This window comes from Pipistrellus hanaki (genome assembly GCF_964339955.1).
Source record: "Pipistrellus hanaki genome assembly, chromosome: 8".
NCBI lineage: Eukaryota > Metazoa > Chordata > Mammalia > Chiroptera > Vespertilionidae > Pipistrellus > Pipistrellus hanaki.
In genome coordinates this window covers 84,971,166-84,984,579 of record NC_140510.1, presented here as the reverse complement: position 1 = coordinate 84,984,579, position 13,414 = coordinate 84,971,166, and the positions used below count along the sequence as shown (strand labels likewise).

The 13,414-nt window shown below is 44.5% G+C and overlaps 1 protein-coding gene across 4 annotated transcripts in view; it reads right to left on the bottom strand.

Annotated features, from left to right (window-relative positions):
- PLCD4 (phospholipase C delta 4) overlaps nucleotides 1-5,866 on the bottom strand; it is a 29,307-nt gene extending 23,441 nt beyond the window's left edge. The window contains exon 1 of one of the 4 annotated variants that reach the window (XM_084893118.1): nucleotides 4,593-5,866. The gene's annotated coding sequence lies outside the window, so the exon portion shown is untranslated. The remainder of the gene's footprint in view (nucleotides 1-4,592) is intronic. The other 3 variants (XM_084893115.1, XM_084893116.1, XM_084893117.1) reach the window with 3 other exon arrangements.
- Between the last annotated feature and the right edge of the window lie 7,548 nt (nucleotides 5,867-13,414).

Here is a 13,414-nt window from a genome sequence, read left to right as displayed (position 1 = left end):
ATATATATATATATATATATATATATATATATATATAAAAAAGAAAAAAAGAAAAAGGGAGATCCCCGCCGTATCAGGCCCCCACAGATTCTAGCTTTGCCCCTATAAGAAATGCTCAATTCTTGCCAAAGCCGGTTTGGCTCAGCGGTAGAGCGTCGGTCTGCGGACTGAAAGGTCCCAGGTTCAATTCCGGTCAAGGGCATGTACATTGGTTGCGGGCACATCCCCTGTAGGGGGTGTGCAAGAGGCAGCTGGTCGATGTTTCTCTCTCATTGATGTTTCTAGCTCTCTATCTGTCTCCCTTCCTCTCTGTAAAAAAATCAATAAAAAATATATATTTAAAAAAAAAAAAAAAGAAAAAAAAAAAAGAAATGCTCAATTCTTGACAGTAAAGCAACAAACAGACTGTCAAATTACAGCGGGGAGAATAGGGAGATATGGGGGAGATAAGAGATCAACCTAAGGACTTGTATGCATGCATATAAGCAAAACCAATGGATGAAAAACTCTGGGGAGGGAAGGCATGTATGGGTGTGTGTGTGTGTGGGGGGGCAATGGAAAGATATGTACACATATAATACCTTAATTTAAAAAAAAAGGATTTCTTCTAATGCAGGAATAAATAAATAAATAAATGCTCAATTCTTGACCAAATCATTTAGAAACTGGCAAAGCCCATGAAACATAAATTTCTATGCTTTTGTATAAGCAAAGTACCTATACTTGAATAGAAATGTTGTGCTTTTTAATTAATAAGGTTAAAAATGTTGTCATTGACGAACATCTGAAAAACTAAAAGAATCTCTGAAGCAATCATTGATTGATGCTCCATAAAAACATCATGCAGCCTGGCCGGTGTGGCTCAGTTGGTTGAGCATTGCTCCTTGCACGGAAGGATGGCCTATTGAATTCCTGGTCTGAGCATGTGCCCAGGTTGTGGGTTTGGTCCCTGGACAGGGTGCGTGCAGACGGCAACTGATTGATGTTTCTCTCTCACATCAATGTGGGGTTTTTTTCCCTCTCTCTCCTTCCCTCTTCCTAAAAATATCAATAAAAACATTTTTTAAAACTTAAAAAAAATACATCATGCAGCTCAACTCTATATTTTACTACTGAAAAAGCAGAAGTCTAGAAAAGTGACTCTTCTGAGGTCACAAAGCATATTGGTGCTTTATGTCTCTGGTGAGAAGAGCCGGTAAAGTCACCTGGGGATAGCTAAGTCTTTGGAAAGAAGGCAGAGGTCACTGAAAACACAGCTTCCCTGGCTGTAGCTCCTGGAAAAGGCTTTCTCAATGAGTAGCAATGTGCAGGTGTCAGAGGAATGGAGAAGGCTGAGAATCAGTCTGTACCTAAGTGGGAAGGAGAACTCAAGGCTTCTCTCAAGAGAGAAAGAGTCCTGCAATGGCTCCAAAAACAGAGACGGTTGTGCTGGCTGAGACCGGATATGACAGCCGGTGAGAAACTCCTGAAGGGAAGAAGGGCTGCAGAGTGCTCCAGGAGGCGGAAGAGCATCTCTGTGTTCCTGGGCAGAGACACACACTTGGAACCTGAGGCTTGCAAAAGCTATATTGAGACTGAAGTAGAGCGGAAACCGGTTTGGCTCAGTGGATAGAGCGTCAGCCTGCGAACTGAAGGGTCCTGGGTTCGATTCTGGTCAAGGGCATGTACCTTGGTTGCAGGCACTTCCCGGGGGGGGGGGGGGGGGGGACCGGAAGGCAGGAGGCAACTGATCAATGTCTCTCTCTCATCGATGTTTCTAACTCTCTATCCCTCTCTCTTCCTCTCTGTAAAACATCAATAAAATATATAAAGAAAAAAAAAAGACTGAAGTAGAAAGTAACAAACAGGTCCCTCTTAAGCATCTCAGGTTCTCAGACTCTGGGGTGGGGTGAGGATGGGGGTCAGTCTGGGGCTGAAACTGAAACCCCCTGGCCAACAACCTATCAGATCACCACTCTGAACTTCAGCTCCCATGTCTGGGCATCGGGACTGTGGGACGGGGTGGACCTCGGCCTGGGAGAAGACAGAATTCCCTGACCTTACGCCTGGGTCCGGGAGCCACACAATAGCGTCCTAAAACATGGGAAGCCTGAGAACAGAGCCCAAGTACCAGGATGCCCCTATTTTGGAGCCTCTCAGACCAGCTTTAGAAAGTTCTTTTATTCTCTTTAGTCAAACACTTACAACCCCAGAACTTGGCATGCTCTTCAAACCCTGCTCGCATTCCTGAGCCACTACTTCAAATCTGTATCTAGGTGACATGTGGCCATGCATAAGAGGGCCCGTTTCAATACAAGGAGCTACAGAATGTCAGAGCTGGACTTCATTTTTAGAGAAAAGAAGGGAGCACTAGAAAAATTAGCTCAGCTGCCAGAGTCACCTAATGAATCAAGGGGCAGAAAGTAGGATAACAACCAAGGTCTCCACATGACCAGCTCAGATCTCACCAAGACTCTGCCCTTAGAAAGAGCTTTCACGAGGAAGCAGGTTAAAGCAGGGCAGGGCTAAGAATCAATGAAGAATATCAAAGTTTTGTCTTTCCCTTCCATCATTTCTGTCTCCTCCATATCCCACAAATCAGCTTTTCTTTCTTACTTTTCTTTTCTTTCTTTTTTTAAAACTCTATTTTATTGATTTCTTACAGAGAGAAAGGAGAGGGATAGAGTCAGAAACATCAATGAGAGAGAAACATCGATCAGCTGCCTCCTGCACACCCCTTACCGGGGATGTGCTCGCAACCAAGGTACATGCCCTTGACTGGAATCAAACCTGGGACCCTTCAGTCCGAAGGTCAACGCTCTATCCACTGAGCCAAACCAGTTTTGGCTTTCTTACTTTTCATTTTCTTTCTTCTCCCCATCCTCTACCAGACCCATATCTTTCTCCTCTCCCCCCCCCCCCACCAACTCACTCTTTTCTCTCCTGTCCTCTCTGCCTAGCTACTTACTCACTTGTCAGCCTCTCTTTGTTCTCTTTTCATCCTTCTCCCCAGCATTTCATCCTGTCCTTCTTCTGGTTCTCAACCCATGAGGATTTTGAAACTGTGGTCCGGTAGCACATCCCTCTACTCAGCCTCACTTTCCCCCGTATCCTGGGAGACTAACTAAACAAACTGCCCAGAGAATGCAACTTAGAACCCAAGTGTTCTAGGTCTCAGTGTTTCCTCTGGTGTCTGAAGGGAAATTGGTAAGGATGCTCACAGCTGGTGCAAGTGTGGTTAGAAAAGAAGACACAAAAGATTTCGGAGTAGGAGCCAGAGGCAGGGAGCAAAGGATGAAGACTGTGAGTAAGACAGACTGGTCTTAACAGTTCATTCGTGAACACACATGTGGAGATCCTCAAGGGTACAGATAATTTCCTCTATACTACAGAGAGAAAACAGAGGCCAAAAAAAAAATGAGGTGGGAAGTAGCCAGGGCTGTCAAGCAAGATTTGGTCCTCAACTTCCAGGTGGCTTATGGGCGACGTGGCAGAAATGTCAACGGCATTACAGTGGGATTCAGGTGTCTCCAGTCTCCCTGAGGAGCAGGAAGGAAGAGAATCATTCTGTCTACTCTTTTTTTCTAAGTTGTTACATTTTGTCTACTCTTTGCTTCTGAGCAGGTTCATGTAGAGAGGACAGAATGCCCCCAGACATAGGTCCTAGCTCTCAGAATGTCAGAGCTTGAAGACTTTATATAACACATAGAATCCAGAGGTTCCTGGCCAAGTCAGTATTCTCTGGAGAGTGTCTTATAACAGAGATTCCTTAGCCCACAATCTACCAGATCAGAAATTCCAAGAATGGGGCTCAGGTAGATTTATTTTTATCAAGCACCTCTGATACACAGGCAAGTCTGGGAAACCCTAAACTCCCTATTACAGATCAGGAAGTTGGGGACCAAAGCACCTACCCGATTGATGGCAAAGTCAGGACCAGAAGCAAGTGCTCTTCCCAGAACAGCACTTGGGCATGCCAACAGACTGTCTTGGTCCAATGAGCATGCCAAGAACGAAGTATAGAATTCAAACCCTGGCCCTTCCCAAGGAGGTCTCATAACTCTCGCCCTATTACCAGGGGTTCCTCTATTCCACCTGGGCCATGGCCAACCGTCATGTAGTAGTAATCCTCAACAATCTGTTAATGAATCTATGCTAAAGCACAGTTATTCCAATTCTCTCTCTCTCTCTAAGTGGCAGCCCTGGGTAGCTAAGAAGTCCCATATAAAGAGGTGATAGACCCCAGCCAACAGGAAAACTGTAAGTCAAAGAACATAAGCTAAAGAGAACCAGGAGGTCAGAGCCTTGTGGATCTGCTCTGGCAAAGGAGTCCAGGGCGATATATATATTCCTCACTTGATTTTAGAGAAAGAGGAGGGGAAGAGAGAAACATTGATGTGAGAAACATCAGTCAGTTGCCTCCCGTATATGCCCGGAACTGGGGATCAAATCCACAACTTTTTGTGTACTTGTGTACGGGATAATGCTCTAACCAACTGAGCCACCGGGCCAGGGCCAGGGTGCAATTTAATCAAGGCATGTAGAAGGCAGACCTAGGGACTTAGGCAGGGAGAACATGGAAGAAAGGCAGGTCAGAGCCTCCAGACCCTTACCGTGTACAGGAGAGCAGTCCTGCGTCTGTGAGCTCTGCAGCGCTTGCTCTCCACTGTGGGATGAGGAAACCCAGCCGGCTCCTTTTCTCCTCTGCTCCTCTTGCACTCGCTGGCTTTCTCCCCTCCTCTACTGCAGTTTGCTGCTGTGACTGGCAGAGGTACAGCCAGAAGGAAGGAGTGGGGTGGGGGGAAGTGTGAGCTATCTTCAGTCCAGCCCACCCAACTCTTAAAGGCCCAGGACACTGGTCAATGAGGGAGTCGTGGGGATCGAGTGGGTAGAAAAGGATTGAGGGGAGGGATTGGAGCACCACATCTCCAGGGAGGAGGAGCCTGGCTGCCCTTCATCTTGGTGCCAGCCCTCACTGACCCCAATCCAGACTCAGCTCTCCAAGTGAAATCCAAGGAGTGTCTGAGTTGCAGTGCTCCATGAATCACGGCTTTTCATTCTGGTTGGTTTCTTTCTGCATGTTATACAGCTGTCTTTGCCCTTATTTCATCTGGCTTCTTTCCATGGTGTCCGTTTCCACAGCCTGCCTGCTTCCTTCTGTCTGCATGCTGCCTTGCAGGGCACTCAGTCTAGCTTCGCGCAGTGCAGTGAAAGAAAAAAAAAAAAAAAAGGAAATAGGATGGAAAAGGAAGATGAGGAGAAAAGGAGGAGAGGAATGATCTTAAGAGTGTAGGAGACAGGTTAGTATCTGTGTATCTATAATAGGCACTTGCTAAATACTTAAGAAATGTATAAAGGAATTCATTTGTTCTTTACATTCATTCCTTCTATGAGCATTTGCTCAGCACCTGTAATGTGCAAACACACATGTACTGTATAAACACACAGTACATGTGTGTTTATAAAGATGTGTGTGAAGCAGACCCACCGTGTTTAAGAATCAAGGGCAAAAAGAGAAGCACAAGACTGGAAAGATGCAGCTGGGAAAGGAAGATAATGAGCTTCTTATATAAGGGTGAATGAATAGGCAGCTGAAACAGAAGCCAAGATTGAGGAAAGAGGACCAAGTTAGGAGAGGAATAGGTGGCTGTAATGGGCTTTGTTATGGCCCCATACTTGACAGTGAGAAACTGAGGCCCAGAGTTTAGGCAATGTCCTGGGCTCACCTATCAGTAGCAAAGACAACCAGTCCCTTACACTCTCCAAAGCTCTGTGAGCTGGGACCTACTTTTGCTCTGCCTCGGAAGGACTGCGGCGTGTGGTTCTTTCTAGACCAGCAGATAGATGACAGTAAAATAGCTGAGGGCATAGGGCACAGCCCTGTGCTTGCTTGGACTTCTGTGGGATCCTTTTCCAGTGAGGTCTGTCTCAATCATGGGCACAGAGTGAACTGTATAAAATGATGTGATTTTAAGTGTGCTGAGATCTGGCTGCCTCTTATGGCTCCCCCACATACCTCTCAACCGCCCAATATTCTACCATTAGTGATTATTTATAGCTAAACTTTAGTCCCATTAAAATAAAATCCTTCTAAGTGATTTCCATAAATTTCAGGATAGTGGTTACTTTTGGGAGGAGGTAGGAGTTGTGATGGAAAAGGCAGAGATCTGGCTTCTGAAACAGATGGTCAAGTTCTATTTCGAGTGTGGGTGCTGAAAAGGGTCTTCACTTTATAATAACTTACTAAGCTATATGTTTTATTTTTTAAAAAATATATTTCTTTATTGATTTCAGAGAGGAAGGAAGAGGGAGAGAGAGATAGAAACATCAATGATGAGAATCATTGATCGGCTGCCTCTTGAGTTCCCCCCACTGGGGATAGAGCCCACAAACAGGCCATGTGTCCTTGACCGAAATTGAACGTGGGACTTTTCAGTCCACAGGCTGATGATCTATCCAATGAGCCAAACTAGCTAGGGTGCTATATGTTTTCTTTATGTAGTTTGCTATATCTGTATTATATTTTATAAGGTTTCAAATTTTTGCAGCTGATAATTTCTGAAGCCTTACTGGTTTTTCACAATTTATACCTAGGTTATATGTACAGTACTTTAGTGAGAGAAGGTTTTGATAAAGGAAGAGGAGTATACAGAGAGGGGAGGCAGAATGAGGCCATTATTGGGAACAGGAAGATTACGGGGGTATCAATAGTTAAACTGTGCTTGCTGGAAACCGATCATTGTCTCACTAATAGAAAGATGTGGAAGGCTTGTCAACCTTGAAGTTCTGAAAGGTCAGAGCCAACCACTCCCTATCTAATTGAAACAATGGAAACTGAGGCAACTTCCCCGTCAAATAATCATGTAAATCCTTCCTGATATGATAATCTGCCTATTATCTGCCTAAGGGCTATGGGTATATCCCAAACCTGCCTAAAGGTTATGGTGTATCCCATAGCCTCAATAAAAGGGATAGCAAGGCCAGAGCCCAGCAGTAACCCTCCCACTAGAGGTGGGCTCCCGCCTAGCCCCCCCATATTTCCAAATTAAATCTTTTTCTAGTCTCTTTCATTTGTGTGCGGCCTTCTCCAGAACCCGAACCCTGAACTGGAACTCTGAACCACGCAGGACGTGAAAGGGGCTCCCACAGTGCTGATCTCAGATTTTAATTAATAGAGGCCATGTCTTGCATGCTTGTCGCACTTTTCCCCTTCTACTTCCTCAAATCATTGAGTCCTTGACTTCCTATGCTTCCCCTTCACACTCCCACTCCTCCAGGATTCTGTATGGTTTGCCTCTTCCTAAGTGACTAATGGCTTCTCCTTATTGCTGCCCAACCTTCTCCCCTTTAGGGTGTTCTATGAGGAGTACTCTCATTCAATCTGCATTTTCTGGGAGAGTCCGATCTCCAATATTCTTTCAGTGTCCTCATAAACAGTGCTCCCAGGTCTTATGTTCTGATTTTTGGGGCAGGCACTTGGAGACCTTCAAAGGTTAGAATAGCTTCAAAGAGTGGCTTAAAAGACACGCTCATTGCAGGACGCTCTTTAGAATAGGAAGGGAGCAGAGAGATGGCTCCAGGCACAGGAACTGTCCACCTGGTTTGGTTATTCCTATTCCCATAATGATTCTGGCCCTTCCTCCACTGTTGTCTATTATTAACAGATCCAGAAACTTGATCACAGCAGCAGCAGCAGCAGCACAGAGACTTTCTGGGAACCATGCCTAGGAAAGGACCAGGAGTCCTAAATTCAAGCCCTCAGCTGGCAGAGGAAGACCTAAACTCTACACTCTCACACTGCCATCCAGATAAGGCTAGACCTCCTCCTGACACTAAGGAGTGACACCAAACATTTTTCTTTTGGGAATAGTCAGGCTAGGAAGTCAAAGGCCAGTTCCCCAGCTCATCCAGCCATACTCACACTTCTGAAGTAAAACCCAACTTCTTGATGGTTCAAAAAGTAACACAAAATATTAAATTTCATTTAAAAAATCATCAGTACCTGTAGAATAAAAGATATACAACTTCAAAAGACCAGAGAATATATAGCCATTCTTCATTCCAACAAAATCAAAAACACCCAGGGGAGAGGGAACAAGGAGGTATAAAATGAGAGACTGAAATAATAGAAGCTAGAATAAAAAAAATACAAATGGTATATTCCATAAGAAACCTTTCAGAAAAGGTCATATAACAAAATATAAGTGTGTGCTATTAAGACTCATATCTACAAAAAGGTATTAGTAAAAAGTTGACAGTTAAAGAACCACATCTGGGAATGGGAGGACTCCAATTTTCTTACTCAAGATTGCTTTGGCACTCTGCATTTCCATACACATTTTAGAATCAGCTTGTCAGTTTTCACAAAAATAAATCTGCTGGGATTTTAGTTAGAATTGAGTTTAATCAGCTCCATTTGAAAAAATTGGCTTTTTACACCAGTGTTCTCCAATTCATGAAGATGATATATCTCTCCATTTCTGTACGTTTCATTTAAGAATGGTTCATTGTTTTCAATGTAAAAGTTCTGCATGTCTTTTGATATATTTCTAGCTCTTTAATTTCTTATGCTATTATAATTTGAAGCTTTATTTTCTATCTATTGTTGTATTTAGAAAAATAGTTGATATTTTTGTATATTGGCTTTGCAAAATTCACCTAATTCTAAGAGCTTGTAGATTCTTTTAGATTTGTGTATACAATCATATTGTCAGCATTTTTTTACCCCATTTGTAATTTTGCCTTTTCTTTTCTTGTCTTATCACACTGGCCATAACCAGTATAATGGTAAGTGGAGGTGTGATATGAACATCTTTATCTTGTTCCTCATCTCATGGGGAATTATTTCAACACTTTATCAATAATGATTTCAGCCCTAGCCAGTTTGGCTCAATGGATAGAATGTCAGCCTGTGGATTGAAGAGTCCCAGGTTCGATTCTGGTCAAGGGCACATGCCCGGGTTGCTGGCTCGGTCCAACATGCAGAAGGCAGCCAATCAATGATCCCCTCTCATAATTGATGTTTCTATATCTCTCTTCCTCCCTGAAATCAATAAAAATGTATATTAAAAAGTAATTATTTCAATATGAGGTTTACTGCCAGGGTTTTGGAATAATTAAAAAATATATATTCTTATTGATTTCAGAGAGGAAGAAAGAGATAGAAACATCAATGAGAGAGAATCATTGATTGGCTGTCTCCTGCATGCCCCTACTGGGAATTGAGCCTGCAACCTGGGCATGTACCCTCACCTGGAATCTAAGGGTGACCTCTTGGCTCATAGGTTGATGCTCAACCACTGAGCCACACTGGCCAGGCTATCATCCTATATAATAAGAGCCTAGCATACTAAGTTTGTGGTCAATGGGTCAGCCATTCAACCAATCAAAGCATAATATGCTAATGATATGCTAAGGCCGCTCCACTGCTCACTATAATGTGCACTGATCACCAGGGGCAGATGTACTGACCTGTGTTACCTTGCTGCTGGAATCTGGCTGATCAGGACTGAGTGAGCCAAGGCTGGACACACCCTGGAGCCCTCCAGCAGTCCCTCCTTGGCTGGCCAACCTCCTGCAGCCCTCCCCTCCTGCACTATAGGGGCCTCCTACATTCAGGCCCCAATCGTGCAAGGGTGGGTCCCTTGGCCTGGCCTGCACCCTCTCAGAATTCTGGACCCTTCAGGGGATGTTGGAGAGCTGGTTTCTGTCTGATCCTGCAGGCCAATTCATTTATTAGCCTATATAATAAAAGGTTAATATGCAAATTGACCCAACAGCAGAAGGACTGGCCGCTATAAAGTACACTGACCACCAGGGGACAGATTCTAATGCAGGAGCTGCCCCCTGATGGTCAGTGGGCTCCCACAAGGAGGCAGTGCTAAGGATGTCTGGGGAGCAGGCCTAAGCTGTCAGTCGGACACCCCCTGCCAGGGGCTCCTGGACTGTGAGAGGGAGCAGGCTAGGTTGAAGGACACCCTGCCTCCCCCCTCCACCGCTCCCAGTGCATGAATTTTGGGCACTGGGTTTCTAGTCTTTATATAATGCCAGGTTTGATTTGCTTGTCTTGTCTAGAAATCTTGTCTATATTGATGGGATTTTGGCCCTTGCTTTTCTTGATATCCATGATAGGTTTTGGTGGCTGAGTAAATACTGCTTTAAAAGTGAATTGAGGCCTGCATGTTGCCACTGTCGCTGCCGCCATGCCCCACCCAGTCCTCCCCAACCACCCCCTCCCCTTGTGTCCCCTCAGCCCCGCCCAGTCCAGCCCGGTTCCCAGCAGGATAAAGTTCATGTATAAAGAGGGGCATCCGTTCAAGAAGCACCACTCTGAGGGAGAGATCAAAAAGAAATACGCAGACAGACCAGGTGCTGGTGATAGTAGAAAAGGCTCCCAAAGCTCGGATAGGAGACTTGGACAAAAAGCAATACCTGGTGCCTTCTGATCTCACAGCTGGGCAGTTCTACTTCTTGATCTTGAAGAGAATTCACCTCTGAGCTGAGGATGCCTTGTTTTTCTTTGTCAGCAATGTTATTCCACCCACCAGTGCCACGATGCGTCAGCTATACCAGGAACACCAGGAAGATTGCCTAGGGACCAAAGTGCCTATGGCCTGTGAAGCTGCTGTGCCTGCGGTGGGGGGTCCCCTTCTACATAGAGAGAGATGGCCCCCCTTCCCTGACTTCTTCCTTCAGGACCTGTACTTCCTAATGTTTGAGGCTCTTCTCCAGAACCTCCAGCAGGGGGGTTAATGGGGGTGATGGCCTCTGGTACCTCTCCTTTCTCCTGCCTTCTCCTTTCTACCACCTTTCCCACTCTGCTTTAGACTTCTTGATTGTCAATCTGTCACATCCAGGGACTGTTTTCGTTTCTGTTCCTTTTCTAATTGCCCAAGGAGCTCAGAACCCCAATACTGGTTTCCTTTCACTACCTTTTTGTGGGGTAGATGGAAGGGGATGAAACTGTGGAGGGAAGGTAAGAGGCTCATCAATAAAGAGGAAACCACCAAGCTGGAAAAAAATAAATAAAAGTGAATTGAATGTTCCCTTTTTTCTAGTCTCTGGCAGTTAATGAGATTGGTAACTGTAGAATATGAAAATGTCCTTTTTTCAATTTCTAACATTATTTTTTCCTCATCAGTCTACTAAGGGTTTATCAGTTTTATTATTTTCAAGGGAATGATATTAGGCTTTGTTGATTTTCTTTATTGTACATTAGTTTTCTAATTAACTGGTGTGCTTTTTTTTGGGTATCTTTCCTTCTATTTTTTAAATTTGCTATTCCTTTCCAGTTTCTAGACCATTAACTTCAGTCTTTCTTTTATAATGTGTGAATTTAAAGCCATGTATCTCTTTTAAGTTCTGCTTTACCTGCATGCCACAAGTTTTGACATGGCGCATCTTCATTATCATCAAAATACAATTTTTCCTAATTTCCTTTTCTGATTTCTTCTCTTATCCAGGGTTTATGTTTTTGATTTATGGTTTAAGATTACACATTAAATTTTTAAAAACAATTTAATGGGGGTGAAATTGGTTAATAAAGTTATATAGGTTTCAGGTGTATAATTCTGTAATATATCATCTGTATATTGTATTGTGTTCACCACCCAAGTCTTCTATCACCATTTATTCCCTGTATACCCTCTCCCCACCTCCCCTTTGTTATAAATTTTGATTTTTCGAATTATAATTTATATTCACTATCAGAGGCCCAGTGCACAAAATTCATGCATGGGTAGGGTCCCTAGGTCTGGCCAGTAATCAGGGCTGATCTGTGGAGTGATTAGTGGGACAATTGGGGGGCCCCCCTGACTTGGCTGGCTTCTGGCCTGTGTCGAGGATCTGCCCCCTGGTGGCCAGTGTGCATTATAGCAACCAGTTGTTCCACAGTTTGGTCAATTTGCATATTAGTCTTTCATTATATGAAACTAGAGGCCTGGTGCATGAAATTCATGCATGGAGTGGGTGTTCCTCAGCCTGGCCTGCACCCTCTCCAATCTGGGACTCCTTGGGGGACCCCTCTGTGGGATTGGGCCTAAACCCAAATCGACATCCCTCTTGCAATGCAGGATGACTGGCTCTTAACCACTCACCTGCCTGCCTGACTACCCTTAACGCTTCTGCCTGCCGGCCTGATCGCCCCTACTTTATCCTCCTGGCTGATTGCCCCTAACTTTTCTTTCTGCCTGATCACCCCCAACTGCCCTCCCCTACTGGCCTGATCACCCCTAACTGCCTGCCTTGGCCCCCACCACCATGGCTTTGTCCAGAAGGAAGTCAGACATCTGGGAGATGGCCAGTTGGCCCGGGCTAATTAGCATATTATCCTATTATTAGTATAGATTATATAGGATAGGATTGCTTAAATGAGGGGGGGTGGTTCCTTTTTCAGTAGGAGATGCTCTTGACAAAAATACATAATCCCTGTGTCTGGACTGAAAGCCAGCCATATGCACTATATCAGTGGTCAGCAAACTCATTAGTCAACAGAGCCAAATATCAACAGTAAAATTGAAACTTCTTTTGAGAGCCAAAATTTTTAAACTTAAGCTTATTCTAACACCACTTCTTCAAAATAGACTCGCCCAGGCTGAGGTATTTTGTGGAAGAGCCACACTCAAGGGGTCAAAGAGCTGCATGTGGCTCGAGAGCCACAGTTTGCCGACCATGGCACTCTACTGTCAAACCAGTCATTACAAAATTCAGTCACTTTGATACACCTTACACCAAATAGCTGTTACCCTTAAAACCCCTTCTCAGCCCCCACCTTAGGTTCTGCCTTTGTAGTTCACCCAGAGCAGGTTCTGATTGGCCAGTTTCTATGCCAATGAGTGTCAAAAGCTCCCACCTCCTAGGCTGCCATTGGTTCCTTATAGTTCATCCAGCTTTGGTTCTGATTGTTTTTGTTGTTGTTTTTTTTTTTATGTCATTCAGAGTCAAAAGCTCTGCCTCCTAGGCAGCCACTGGTTACTCACAATTCACCCAGATTTAGTTCTGATTGGTCAGTTTCTATGCTAGTCAGCATCTCTGGGCCTATCTTCAGGCCTGATCATAGAGGTGGGGCTGATCAGCAGCAGCTTTAGGCTGCTGGCAAGCGAGCTGAACTGCTGACCTCTGGGAAAGGCCTCGCCAGCAGCCACTGCCGATGAGCCCTGTCTCTCTCTCACCCGTAGAGGTCAGTTCAGCCCGCTCGCCTGCTGAGCGTGCAGCCTGGCGTTTGGTAGAGCCCTCGGTCATTTTTGATGTTATGACCCTGGCTATATATATATATATATATATATATATATATATATATATATGCATTTGAAACTAGCACAGTATATTCTATGCTAGTTTCAAATGTATAGCAAAGTGATTAGAAAATCACGTAGGCCAGGTCCCCTGCTGTTTCAAGTACCCATCTGGCCCCACACCTATTTAGCTTATTATTTAC